The sequence below is a fragment of the Schistocerca piceifrons genome, chromosome 1, assembly GCF_021461385.2.
Source record: "Schistocerca piceifrons isolate TAMUIC-IGC-003096 chromosome 1, iqSchPice1.1, whole genome shotgun sequence".
Lineage (NCBI taxonomy): Eukaryota > Metazoa > Arthropoda > Insecta > Orthoptera > Acrididae > Schistocerca > Schistocerca piceifrons.
The window spans coordinates 396662145-396676150 of NC_060138.1; the positions used below are offsets into that span (position 1 = coordinate 396662145).

General features: G+C 49.2%; 1 non-coding gene and 3 pseudogenes across 1 annotated transcript; all 4 read left to right on the forward strand.

Annotated features, from left to right (window-relative positions):
• Window positions 1–2051: 2051 nt before the first annotated feature.
• On the forward strand, window positions 2052–2264 carry LOC124721284 (annotated as a pseudogene).
• A 3273-nt stretch (window positions 2265–5537) lies between these two features.
• Window positions 5538–5750, forward strand: LOC124720013 (annotated as a pseudogene).
• A 3295-nt stretch (window positions 5751–9045) lies between these two features.
• On the forward strand, window positions 9046–9238 carry LOC124721154. The gene has a single exon (XR_007006281.1). It is a non-coding gene; the product is annotated as a U2 spliceosomal RNA (small nuclear RNA).
• A 3274-nt stretch (window positions 9239–12512) lies between these two features.
• Window positions 12513–12725, forward strand: LOC124720020 (annotated as a pseudogene).
• Window positions 12726–14006: the final 1281 nt, after the last annotated feature.

A 14006-nucleotide genomic window follows, 5' to 3' on the forward strand; every position in this document is an offset into this window, starting at 1 on the left:
TCATAAGAGTCATCCGGCACTTCTTGGATGGAGCAAATTCCACAATCATTGTGAACGGTTGCAGATCACGACCAATTTCCATCAGACGATCAGTTCGACAAGGGTGTCCCTTGTCAGTGTATTTTATCGCTTTGGCGCTGTACCCCATGCTGCGTGACATCGGACGGATGGTCGATGGTGTTCCTTTCCCAGGCGTCACCTTCCGCAGTGTGGCGTAGGCGGATGGTGTAGGTGTGTTTGTAGCAAACGCCAGGGACATCGATTCGGTTCGCCGAGTCCTCCACGTTTATGAACGAGCATCCGGTGCCATGTTAAAATCCAACAAAATGGTGCTAATCCCACTAGGACCACGATCATTGACCATCGAACGCCCATGCTACCGGATTGTAGGGGAACAACGTATCTTGGGTCTTGAGGTGACTGCCTGTCCACAGCGCATGTTAACACTCACGTGCAGGCGGATTCTCACGCGCATCAGAGGACTTTGCGTGAGTCACACTGATCAACGACTCGACCTCCATCAACGAATCCAACTGATTAATACTTACATCCTATCACGGGCATGGTATGTAGCACAACTCCTTACGCTACCGAAACAAACCAGCAGAGCCATCTCACAAACAGTATATTGCCTATTGTGGCGGCGTGCACTATTCAAAGTTGATGCACAGACTTGTACACTGCCAAAAGTCGATAGTCGCCTTGGACTCATTGACTTTCCCCACAAATGTGCGGCAATCCTGATTCACCGTATCGCCACTTTGCGTGAGATTGACCCAGGTGGGACAACAGCGGTGCTTTTCGACCGTTATCGCCTACAATCGGCGCGTGCACCAGTATGCTTGACACATATTCCATTCCGGATGACGACAGTCAAGGACTATCACCTCAATCAAAGTTACATCCTAGCAGTGGCCACCGACAAGGCACGCACATCGAAGCGCCTTTACTAGGCGCTTCGAGGCCAGCTCACACCACACAAATTGGAGGACAGACGACCGTCGGTCATCTGGCACCACGCTTGGGCTAATATCAACCACCTAGCCCTTCCCACAGAAGTTTCAGCGCTATGGTATCGCGTTGTAAACAATTTAATACCCACTAATCATCGCCTGGCGGCCATCCTCCTATGGCCCTCGGCTGCTTGCGGCCGATGTGGTGACGTAGACACCAGAGAGCATCGTCTCCTATGCCCTCCCGTCACAGAAGTGTGGGACCTTGCACGTGTGCTATTAACGCTGATCGGTGGGACTACACTGGACTATGTGTCAGTCGACTGGTTCCTTAACCCTGGTATTCAGACCAACCCCCGAACACGACGTAACGCAATGGTGTGTCTCTTGGGCCAAAGCATTTTCACGATCTATGACCTTTGCCTCGCAGATGCTGTCTCTTTCATGGACTACCTTTGGAGCCAGCATCGCCTGGCGGAATCTGACCGGAAATATACCATTACTTTTGCAAGATTTCTTAAAGTTGCAATGGTTCATGGTTATCAAAAGGTGTTCCGGGCTAACTAAGGCACCTCGTATAAGAATTGCCTGAGTGTACCCCTGGATCTTTGTCACTCGGACTTTCAAACTACCCTTGACTTACCCATACCCCAGATTTGATATTGGCCTTCTGGGCATCACTAGAGTAGACTGTTCTGTGATACTGATAATATGGAAATTGGTAACATGCGAATTGTGTGAACCTTGTATGAAAAATTATTGGAAAATTGGAAAACGCATAATCTATCTTAGAGGATTATTACTTTGTTAATTCTATGGGCGATGGGATTATCTCGCCAGTTCGTTTGAGTGTGCTGCGTCGCTGTTTTTTTTTTTATTTTGCCTTCATTTCTGTCTTTATTTATTTCTTTCTATTTAGTTTTTAAAATCATCACTTGCCTCACACCTGCAGAGGGAGGTGTGTTTCTGAGTAGTGTGTCGTCGCCCCCTGAGGCATAGCAGAGTATGCCTCCGCTTTTATTTTCGGTTTATGGCAATAAGTCTTGCTACTAACAACACCCTGCTTTACGTGCTGCGTCGACACTAGAGGATGGCGGCATTTTTGGAGAGGAAAAGGTAGGGCTATAGGGGAGGTAGGAGGGAAAAAAAGTGTAGTATCTGCTCTTATCAGCTTAATATCTGATACGTCCTGCATCACACGACCAGAATATTAAACTCATTTTTGGCTTCTGACGGAGTGCTAGGGGCTTGCTCCACCTCTGTAGCGGGTTGGCCCGGCATTGCAGTACCGCCGGGATCGGCCCACCTAAAATTAATTAAAACACAGCCTGAAATGGGTTAACATTCTGCAGTGATCAGATATTCCGCTGGTAGCAAAACTTGTCGTAGTTGTTGATGTGCCCAGTAGTTAGTTGCTTACACACCACGATTTCTTTTAATTAATTTAAGATTATCTTAAGTAATTTTTTTTTTTTTTTTTTTTTTTGCGGTTAGCCGGACCGCACTTGCAGCCGCATTACGCTAGGCTGGTAATTTATGGGGGCACAGGACAGTGCCTTCGGATGCCTCGTTAGCGTCTCTTATGGTCTGGTCACAGATAATTTTAATTAAATTGTTTGGAGTTATAACCTTAGCTCCTCGCGAACGTCGTCGTCGTCGCCGCCGCACGCACGCAGAATACGTGTGTACACACGCACACACACATATGCAGTAGGTGGTGGACGACGTAAGCACTCGGCTAGGTGTAGCTCGCGCCAGTATAGCTCGCACCGGCCTGACGCTGCTGTGGGGCGGCCTCACGGCTTCTCCACTGCCCTGGCAGCTAGCGGCGTTCAAATAGGAGTCGCAGTTTACTCCTCGACATGGAGGGTAGTACTGGGCTGTTGACGAGTGCTCTCGTATATTGTCGTTCCTTTCGGCACTTGCTTTTGCGATGTTTTCGACGGTCGCCTGTTGCCATATCAGCCCGCACCACCGTATGTCACTCCCTCATGTGGAACGCACACGCTGCAAGCATTTAGGCCCTGACACTGCGGTTTTTCATCTCTGGCGGTACTCCGCAAGGATACCGCCCTTCGATTGTGCCATTCCAGCACTAATCGAAGTGCTAGGTTTTCCGGCCTGTTAGGAGACCGCTTCTGCAAAATGTGCGAGGAGATTTTTGCTGGTTGCGAGCTACCCGCCGATTTTCTAGCTGTACGTATTGGCTTTAATCCAAAGGTCACAGGTCACTGATGGGCTAAAGACGTACGTCCCATCACCGTTCTTAACACTGATTATAAGTTGGTGGAACGAAGTGTGGCTTCACGTCTTAAACAGGGAATGAATAAGGTACTTTGTCCCACTCAATCATGTGGCGTTTCGAATCGAACCACCTTCACCGCTGCTTCTATATACCGTGATGCTGTCTTACTCACTCACCGCCGACGCTCGAACCCCGGCTGCAATTGATCCCTAGATTTCGCCGGTGCCTCCGATAGGGTCTCCCATCCTACCTGCTGGCCGTTATGTAGCGGATGGGTTTCGGGGAGCACTTCATAAGAGTCATCCGGCACTTCTTGGATGGAGCAAATTCCACAATCATTGTGAACGGTTGCAGATCACGACCAATTCCCATCAGACGATCAGTTCGACAAGGGTGTCCCTTGTCAGTGTATTTTATCGCTTTGGCGCTGTACCCCATGCTGCGTGACATCGGACGGATGGTCGATGGTGTTCCTTTCCCAGGCGTCACCTTCCGCAGTGTGGCGTAGGCGGATGGTGTAGGTGTGTTTGTAGCAAACGCCAGGGACATCGATTCGGTTCGCCGAGTCCTCCACGTTTATGAACGAGCATCCGGTGCCATGTTAAAATCCAACAAAATGGTGCTAATCCCACTAGGACCACGATCATTGACCATCGAACGCCCATGCTACCGGATTGTAGGGGAACAACGTATCTTGGGTCTTGAGGTGACTGCCTGTCCACAGCGCATGTTAACACTCACGTGCAGGCGGATTCTCACGCGCATCAGAGGACTTTGCGTGAGTCACACTGATCAACAACTCGACCTCCATCAACGAATCCAACTGATTAATACTTACATCCTATCACGGGCATGGTATGTAGCACAACTCCTTACGCTACCGAAACAAACCAGCAGAGCCATCTCACAAACAGTATATTGCCTATTGTGGCGGCGTGCACTATTCAAAGTTGATGCACAGACTTGTACACTGCCAAAAGTCGATAGTCGCCTTGGACTCATTGACTTTCCCCACAAATGTGCGGCAATCCTGATTCACCGTATCGCCACTTTGCGTGAGATTGACCCAGGTGGGACAACAGCGGTGCTTTTCGACCGTTATCGCCTACAATCGGCGCGTGCACCAGTATGCTTGACACATATTCCATTCCGGATGACGACAGTCAAGGACTATCACCTCAATCAAAGTTACATCCTAGCAGTGGCCACCGACAAGGCACGCACATCGAAGCGCCTTTACTAGGCGCTTCGAGGCCAGCTCACACCACACAAATTGGAGGACAGACGACCGTCGGTCATCTGGCACCACGCTTGGGCTAATATCAACCACCTAGCCCTTCCCACAGAAGTTTCAGCGCTATGGTATCGCGTTGTAAACAATTTAATACCCACTAATCATCGCCTGGCGGCCATCCTCCTATGGCCCTCGGCTGCTTGCGGCCGATGTGGTGACGTAGACACCAGAGAGCATCGTCTCCTATGCCCTCCCGTCACAGAAGTGTGGGACCTTGCACGTGTGCTATTAACGCTGATCGGTGGGACTACACTGGACTATGTGTCAGTCGACTGGTTCCTTAACCCTGGTATTCAGACCAACCCCCGAACACGACGTAACGCAATGGTGTGTCTCTTGGGCCAAACCATTTTCACGATCTATGACCTTTGCCTCGCAGATGCTGTCTCTTTCATGGACTACCTTTGGAGCCAGCATCGCCTGGCGGAATCTGACCGGAAATATACCATTACTTTTGCAAGATTTCTTAAAGTTGCAATGGTTCATAGTTATCAAAAGGTGTTCCGGGCTAACTAAGGCACCTCATATAAGAATTGCCTGAGTGTACCCCTGGATCTTTGTCACTCGGACTTTCAAACTACCCTTGACTTACCCATACCCCAGATTTGATATTGGCCTTCTGGGCATCACTAGAGTAGACTGTTCTGTGATACTGATAATATGGAAATTGGTAACATGCGAATTGTGTGAACCTTGTATGAAAAATTATTGGAAAATTGGAAAACGCATAATCTATCTTAGAGGATTATTACTTTGTTAATTCTATGGGCGATGGGATTATCTCGCCAGTTCGTTTGAGTGTGCTGCGTCGCTGTTTTTTTTTATTTTGCCTTCATTTCTGTCTTTATTTATTTCTTTCTATTTAGTTTTTAAAATCATCACTTGCCTCACACCTGCAGAGGGAGGTGTGTTTCTGAGTAGTGTGTCGTCGCCCCCTGAGGCATAGCAGAGTATGCCTCCGCTTTTATTTTCGGTTTATGGCAATAAGTCTTGCTACTAACAACACCCTGCTTTACGTGCTGCGTCGACACTAGAGGATGGCGGCATTTTTGGAGAGGAAAAGGTAGGGCTATAGGGGAGGTAGGAGGGAAAAAAAGTGTAGTATCTGTTCTTATCAGCTTAATATCTGATACGTCCTGCATCACACGACCAGAATATTAAACTCATTTTTGGCTTCTGACGGAGTGCTAGGGGCTTGCTCCACCTCTGTAGCGGGTTGGCCCGGCATTGCAGTACCGCCGGGATCGGCCCACCTAAAATTAATTAAAACACAGCCTGAAATGGGTTAACATTCTGCAGTGATCAGATATTCCGCTGGTAGCAAAACTTGTCGTAGTTGTTGATGTGCCCAGTAGTTAGTTGCTTACACACCACGATTTCTTTTAATTAATTTAAGATTATCTTAAGTAATTTTTTTTTTTTTTTTTTTTTTTTTTGCGGTTAGCCGGACCGCACTTGCAGCCGCATTACGCTAGGCTGGTAATTTATGGGGGCACAGGACAGTGCCTTCGGATGCCTCGTTAGCGTCTCTTATGGTCTGGTCACAGATAATTTTAATTAAATTGTTTGGAGTTATAACCTTAGCTCCTCGCGAACGTCGTCGTCGTCGCCGCCGCACGCACGCAGAATACGTGTGTACACACGCACACACACATATGCAGTAGGTGGTGGACGACGTAAGCACTCGGCTAGGTGTAGCTCGCGCCAGTATAGCTCGCACCGGCCTGACGCTGCTGTGGGGCGGCCTCACGGCTTCTCCACTGCCCTGGCAGCTAGCGGCGTTCAAATAGGAGTCGCAGTTTACTCCTCGACATGGAGGGTAGTACTGGGCTGTTGACGAGTGCTCTCGTATATTGTCGTTCCTTCCGGCACTTGCTTTTGCGATGTTTTCGACGGTCGCCTGTTGCCATATCAGCCCGCACCACCGTATGTCACTCCCTCATGTGGAACGCACACGCTGCAAGCATTTAGGCCCTGACACTGCGGTTTTTCATCTCTGGCGGTACTCCGCAAGGATACCGCCCTTCGATTGTGCCATTCCAGGACTAATCGAAGTGCTAGGTTTTCCGGCCTGTTAGGAGACCGCTTCTGCAAAATGTGCGAGGAGATTTTTGCTGGTTGCGAGCTACCCGCCGATTTTCTAGCTGTACGTATTGGCTTTAATCCAAAGGTCACAGGTCACTGATGGGCTAAAGACGTACGTCCCATCACCGTTCTTAACACTGATTATAAGTTGGTGGCACGAAGTGTGGCTTCACGTCTTAAACAGGGAATGAATAAGGTACTTTGTCCCACTCAATCATGTGGCGTTTCGAATCGAACCACCTTCACCGCTGCTTCTATATACCGTGATGCTGTCTTACTCACCCACCGCCGACGCTCGAACCCCGGCTGCAATTGATCCCTAGATTTCGCCGGTGCCTCCGATAGGGTCTCCCATCCTACCTGCTGGCCGTTATGTAGCGGATGGGTTTCGGGGAGCACTTCATAAGAGTCATCCGGCACTTCTTGGATGGAGCAAATTCCACAACCATTGTGAACGGTTGCAGATCACGACCAATTTCCATCAGACGATCAGTTCGACAAGGGTGTCCCTTGTCAGTGTATTTTATCGCTTTGGCGCTGTACCCCATGCTGCGTGGCATCGGACGGATGGTCGATGGTGTTCCTTTCCCAGGCGTCACCTTCCGCAGTGTGGCGTAGGCGGATGGTGTAGGTGTGTTTGTAGCAAACGCCAGGGACATCGATTCGGTTCGCCGAGTCCTCCACGTTTATGAACGAGCATCCGGTGCCATGTTAAAATCCAACAAAATGGTGCTAATCCCACTAGGACCACGATCATTGACCATCGAACGCCCATGCTACCGGATTGTAGGGGAACAACGTATCTTGGGTCTTGAGGTGACTGCCTGTCCACAGCGCATGTTAACACTCACGTGCAGGCGGATTCTCACGCGCATCAGAGGACTTTGCGTGAGTCACACTGATCAACGACTCGACCTCCATCAACGAATCCAACTGATTAATACTTACATCCTATCACGGGCATGGTATGTAGCACAACTCCTTACGCTACCGAAACAAACCAGCAGAGCCATCTCACAAACAGTATATTGCCTATTGTGGCGGCGTGCACTATTCAAAGTTGATGCACAGACTTGTACACTGCCAAAAGTCGATAGTCGCCTTGGACTCATTGACTTTCCCCACAAATGTGCGGCAATCCTGATTCACCGTATCGCCACTTTGCGTGAGATTGACCCAGGTGGGACAACAGCGGTGCTTTTCGACCGTTATCGCCTACAATCGGCGCGTGCACCAGTATGCTTGACACATATTCCATTCCGGATGACGACAGTCAAGGACTATCACCTCAATCAAAGTTACATCCTAGCAGTGGCCACCGACAAGGCACGCACGTCGAAGCGCCTTTACTAGGCGCTTCGAGGCCAGCTCACACCACACAAATTGGAGGACAGACGACCGTCGGTCATCTGGCACCACGCTTGGGCTAATATCAACCACCTAGCCCTTCCCACAGAAGTTTCAGCGCTATGGTATCGCGTTGTAAACAATTTAATACCCACTAATCATCGCCTGGCGGCCATCCTCCTATGGCCCTCGGCTGCTTGCGGCCGATGTGGTGACGTAGACACCAGAGAGCATCGTCTCCTATGCCCTCCCGTCACAGAAGTGTGGGACCTTGCACGTGTGCTATTAACGCTGATCGGTGGGACTACACTGGACTATGTGTCAGTCGACTGGTTCCTTAACCCTGGTATTCAGACCAACCCCCGAACACGACGAACGCAATGGTGTGTCTCTTGGGCCAAACCATTTTCACGATCTATGACCTTTGCCTCGCAGATGCTGTCTCTTTCATGGACTACCTTTGGAGCCAGCATCGCCTGGCGGAATCTGACCGGAAATATACCATTACTTTTGCAAGATTTCTTAAAGTTGCAATGGTTCATGGTTATCAAAAGGTGTTCCGGGCTAACTAAGGCACCTCGTATAAGAATTGCCTGAGTGTACCCCTGGATCTTTGTCACTCGGACTTTCAAACTACCCTTGACTTACCCATACCCCAGATTTGATATTGGCCTTCTGGGCATCACTAGAGTAGACTGTTCTGTGATACTGATAATATGGAAATTGGTAACATGCGAATTGTGTGAACCTTGTATGAAAAATTATTGGAAAATTGGAAAACGCATAATCTATCTTAGAGGATTATTACTTTGTTAATTCTATGGGCGATGGGATTACCTCGCCAGTTCGTTTGAGTGTGCTGCGTCGCTGTTTTTTTTTATTTTGCCTTCATTTCTGTCTTTATTTATTTCTTTCTATTTAGTTTTTAAAATCATCACTTGCCTCACACCTGCAGAGGGAGGTGTGTTTCTGAGTAGTGTGTCGTCGCCCCCTGAGGCATAGCAGAGTATGCCTCCGCTTTTATTTTCGGTTTATGGCAATAAGTCTTGCTACTAACAACACCCTGCTTTACGTGCTGCGTCGACACTAGAGGATGGCGGCATTTTTGGAGAGGAAAAGGTAGGGCTATAGGGGAGGTATGAGGGAAAAAAAGTGTAGTATCTGTTCTTATCAGCTTAATATCTGATACGTCCTGCATCACACGACCAGAATATTAAACTCATTTTTGGCTTCTGACGGAGTGCTAGGGGCTTGCTCCACCTCTGTAGCGGGTTGGCCCGGCATTGCAGTACCGCCGGGATCGGCCCACCTAAAATTAATTAAAACACAGCCTGAAATGGGTTAACATTCTGCAGTGATCAGATATTCCGCTGGTAGCAAAACTTGTCGTAGTTGTTGATGTGCCCAGTAGTTAGTTGCTTACACACCACGATTTCTTTTAATTAATTTAAGATTATCTTAAGTAATTTTTTTTTTTTTTTTTTTTTGCGGTTAGCCGGACCGCACTTGCAGCCGCATTACGCTAGGCTGGTAATTTATGGGGGCACAGGACAGTGCCTTCGGATGCCTCGTTAGCGTCTCTTATGGTCTGGTCACAGATAATTTTAATTAAATTGTTTGGAGTTATAACCTTAGCTCCTCGCGAACGTCGTCGTCGTCGCCGCCGCACGCACGCAGAATACGTGTGTACACACGCACACACACATATGCAGTAGGTGGTGGACGACGTAAGCACTCGGCTAGGTGTAGCTCGCGCCAGTATAGCTCGCACCGGCCTGACGCTGCTGTGGGGCGGCCTCACGGCTTCTCCACTGCCCTGGCAGCTAGCGGCGTTCAAATAGGAGTCGCAGTTTACTCCTCGACATGGAGGGTAGTACTGGGCTGTTGACGAGTGCTCTCGTATATTGTCGTTCCTTCCGGCACTTGCTTTTGCGATGTTTTCGACGGTCGCCTGTTGCCATATCAGCCCGCACCACCGTATGTCACTCCCTCATGTGGAACGCACACGCTGCAAGCATTTAGGCCCTGACACTGCGGTTTTTCATCTCTGGCGGTACTCCGCAAGGATACCGCCCTTCGATTGTGCCATTCCAGCACTAATCGAAGTGCTAGGTTTTCCGGCCTGTTAGGAGACCGCTTCTGCAAAATGTGCGAGGAGATTTTTGCTGGTTGCGAGCTACCCGCCGATTTTCTAGCTGTACATATTGGCTTTAATCCAAAGGTCACAGGTCACTGATGGGCTAAAGACGTACGTCCCATCACCGTTCTTAACACTGATTATAAGTTGGTGGCACGAAGTGTGGCTTCACGTCTTAAACAGGGAATGAATAAGGTACTTTGTCCCACTCAATCATGTGGCGTTTCGAATCGAACCACCTTCACCGCTGCTTCTATATACCGTGATGCTGCCTTACTCACTCACCGCCGACGCTCGAACCCCGGCTGCAATTGATCCCTAGATTTCGCCGGTGCCTCCGATAGGGTCTCCCATCCTACCTGCTGGCCGTTATGTAGCGGATGGGTTTCGGGGAGCACTTCATAAGAGTCATCCGGCACTTCTTGGATGGAGCAAATTCCACAATCATTGTGAACGGTTGCAGATCACGACCAATTCCCATCAGACGATCAGTTCGACAAGGGTGTCCCTTGTCAGTGTATTTTATCGCTTTGGCGCTGTACCCCATGCTGCGTGACGTCGGACGGATGGTCGATGGTGTTCCTTTCCCAGGCGTCACCTTCCGCAGTGTGGCGTAGGCGGATGGTGTAGGTGTGTTTGTAGCAAACGCCAGGGACATCGATTCGGTTCGCCGAGTCCTCCACGTTTATGAACGAGCATCCGGTGCCATGTTAAAATCCAACAAAATGGTGCTAATCCCACTAGGACCACGATCATTGACCATCGAACGCCCATGCTACCGGATTGTAGGGGAACAACGTATCTTGGGTCTTGAGGTGACTGCCTGTCCACAGCGCATGTTAACACTCACGTGCAGGCGGATTCTCACGCGCATCAGAGGACTTTGCGTGAGTCACACTGATCAACGACTCGACCTCCATCAACGAATCCAACTGATTAATACTTACATCCTATCACGGGCATGGTATGTAGCACAACTCCTTACGCTACCGAAACAAACCAGCAGAGCCATCTCACAAACAGTATATTGCCTGTTGTGGCGGCGTGCACTATTCAAAGTTGATGCACAGACTTGTACACTGCCAAAAGTCGATAGTCGCCTTGGACTCATTGACTTTCCCCACAAATGTGCGGCAATCCTGATTCACCGTATCGCCACTTTGCGTGAGATTGACCCAGGTGGGACAACAGCGGTGCTTTTCGACCGTTATCGCCTACAATCGGCGCGTGCACCAGTATGCTTGACACATATTCCATTCCGGATGACGACAGTCAAGGACTATCACCTCAATCAAAGTTACATCCTAGCAGTGGCCACCGACAAGGCACGCACATCGAAGCGCCTTTACTAGGCGCTTCGAGGCCAGCTCACACCACACAAATTGGAGGACAGACGACCGTCGGTCATCTGGCACCACGCTTGGGCTAATATCAACCACCTAGCCCTTCCCACAGAAGTTTCAGCGCTATGGTATCGCGTTGTAAACAATTTAATACCCACTAATCATCGCCTGGCGGCCATCCTCTTATGGCCCTCGGCTGCTTGCGGCCGATGTGGTGACGTAGACACCAGAGAGCATCGTCTCCTATGCCCTCACGTCACAGAAGTGTGGGACCTTGCACGTGTGCTATTAACGCTGATCGGTGGGACTACACTGGACTATGTGTCAGTCGACTGGTTCCTTAACCCTGGTATTCAGACCAACCCCCGAACACGACGTAACGCAATGGTGTGTCTCTTGGGCCAAACCATTTTCACGATCTATGACCTTTGCCTCGCAGATGCTGTCTCTTTCATGGACTACCTTTGGAGCCAGCATCGCCTGGCGGAATCTGACCGGAAATATACCATTACTTTTGCAAGATTTCTTAAAGTTGCAATGGTTCATGGTTATCAAAAGGTGTTCCGGGCTAACTAAGGCACCTCGTATAAGAATTGCTTGAGTGTACCCCTGGATCTTTGTCACTCGGACTTTCAAACTACCCTTGACTTACCCATACCCCAGATTTGATATTGGCCTTCTGGGCATCACTAGAGTAGACTGTTCTGTGATACTGATAATATGGAAATTGGTAACATGCGAATTGTGTGAACCTTGTATGAAAAATTATTGGAAAATTGGAAAACGCATAATCTATCTTTAGAGGATTATTACTTTGTTAATTCTATGGGCGATGGGATTATCTCGCCAGTTCGTTTGAGTGTGCTGCGTCGCTGTTTTTTTTTTTATTTTGCCTTCATTTCTGTCTTTATTTATTTCTTTCTATTTAGTTTTTAAAATCATCACTTGCCTCACACCTGCAGAGGGAGGTGTGTTTCTGAGTAGTGTGTCGTCGCCCCCTGAGGCATAGCAGAGTATGCCTCCGCTTTTATTTTCGGTTTATGGCAATAAGTCTTGCTACTAACAACACCCTGCTTTACGTGCTGCGTCGACACTAGAGGATGGCGGCATTTTTGGAGAGGAAAAGGTAGGGCTATAGGGGAGGTAGGAGGGAAAAAAAGTGTAGTATCTGTTCTTATCAGCTTAATATCTGATACGTCCTGCATCACACGACCAGAATATTAAACTCATTTTTGGCTTCTGACGGAGTGCTAGGGGCTTGCTCCACCTCTGTAGCGGGTTGGCCCGGCATTGCAGTACCGCCGGGATCGGCCCACCTAAAATTAATTAAAACACAGCCTGAAATGGGTTAACATTCTGCAGTGATCAGATATTCCGCTGGTAGCAAAACTTGTCGTAGTTGTTGATGTGCCCAGTAGTTAGTTGCTTACACACCACGATTTCTTTTAATTAATTTAAGATTATCTTAAGTAATTTTTTTTTTTTTTTTTGCGGTTAGCCGGACCGCACTTGCAGCCGCATTACGCTAGGCTGGTAATTTATGGGGGCACAGGACAGTGCCTTCGGATGCCTCGTTAGCGTCTCTTATGGTCTGGTCACAGATAATTTTAATTAAATTGTTTGGAGTTATAACCTTAGCTCCTCGCGAACGTCGTCGTCGTCGCCGCCGCACGCACGCAGAATACGTGTGTACACACGCACACACACATATGCAGTAGGTGGTGGACGACGTAAGCACTCGGCTAGGTGTAGCTCGCGCCAGTATAGCTCGCACCGGCCTGACGCTGCTGTGGGGCGGCCTCACGGCTTCTCCACTGCCCTGGCAGCTAGCGGCGTTCAAATAGGAGTCGCAGTTTACTCCTCGACATGGAGGGTAGTACTGGGCTGTTGACGAGTGCTCTCGTATATTGTCGTTCCTTCCGGCACTTGCTTTTGCGATGTTTTCGACGGTCGCCTGTTGCCATATCAGCCCGCACCACCGTATGTCACTCCCTCATGTGGAACGCACACGCTGCAAGCATTTAGGCCCTGACACTGCGGTTTTTCATCTCTGGCGGTACTCCGCAAGGATACCGCCCTTCGATTGTGCCATTCCAGCACTAATCGAAGTGCTAGGTTTTCCGGCCTGTTAGGAGACCGCTTCTGCAAAATGTGCGAGGAGATTTTTGCTGGTTGCGAGCTACCCGCCGATTTTCTAGCTGTACATATTGGCTTTAATCCAAAGGTCACAGGTCACTGATGGGCTAAAGACGTACGTCCCATCACCGTTCTTAACACTGATTATAAGTTGGTGGCACGAAGTGTGGCTTCACGTCTTAAACAGGGAATGAATAAGGTACTTTGTCCCACTCAATCATGTGGCGTTTCGAATCGAACCACCTTCACCGCTGCTTCTATATACCGTGATGCTGCCTTACTCACTCACCGCCGACGCTCGAACCCCGGCTGCAATTGATCCCTAGATTTCGCCGGTGCCTCCGATAGGGTCTCCCATCCTACCTGCTGGCCGTTATGTAGCGGATGGGTTTCGGGGAGCACTTCATAAGAGTCATCCGGCACTTCTTGGATGGAGCAAATTCCACAATCATTGTGAACGGTTGCA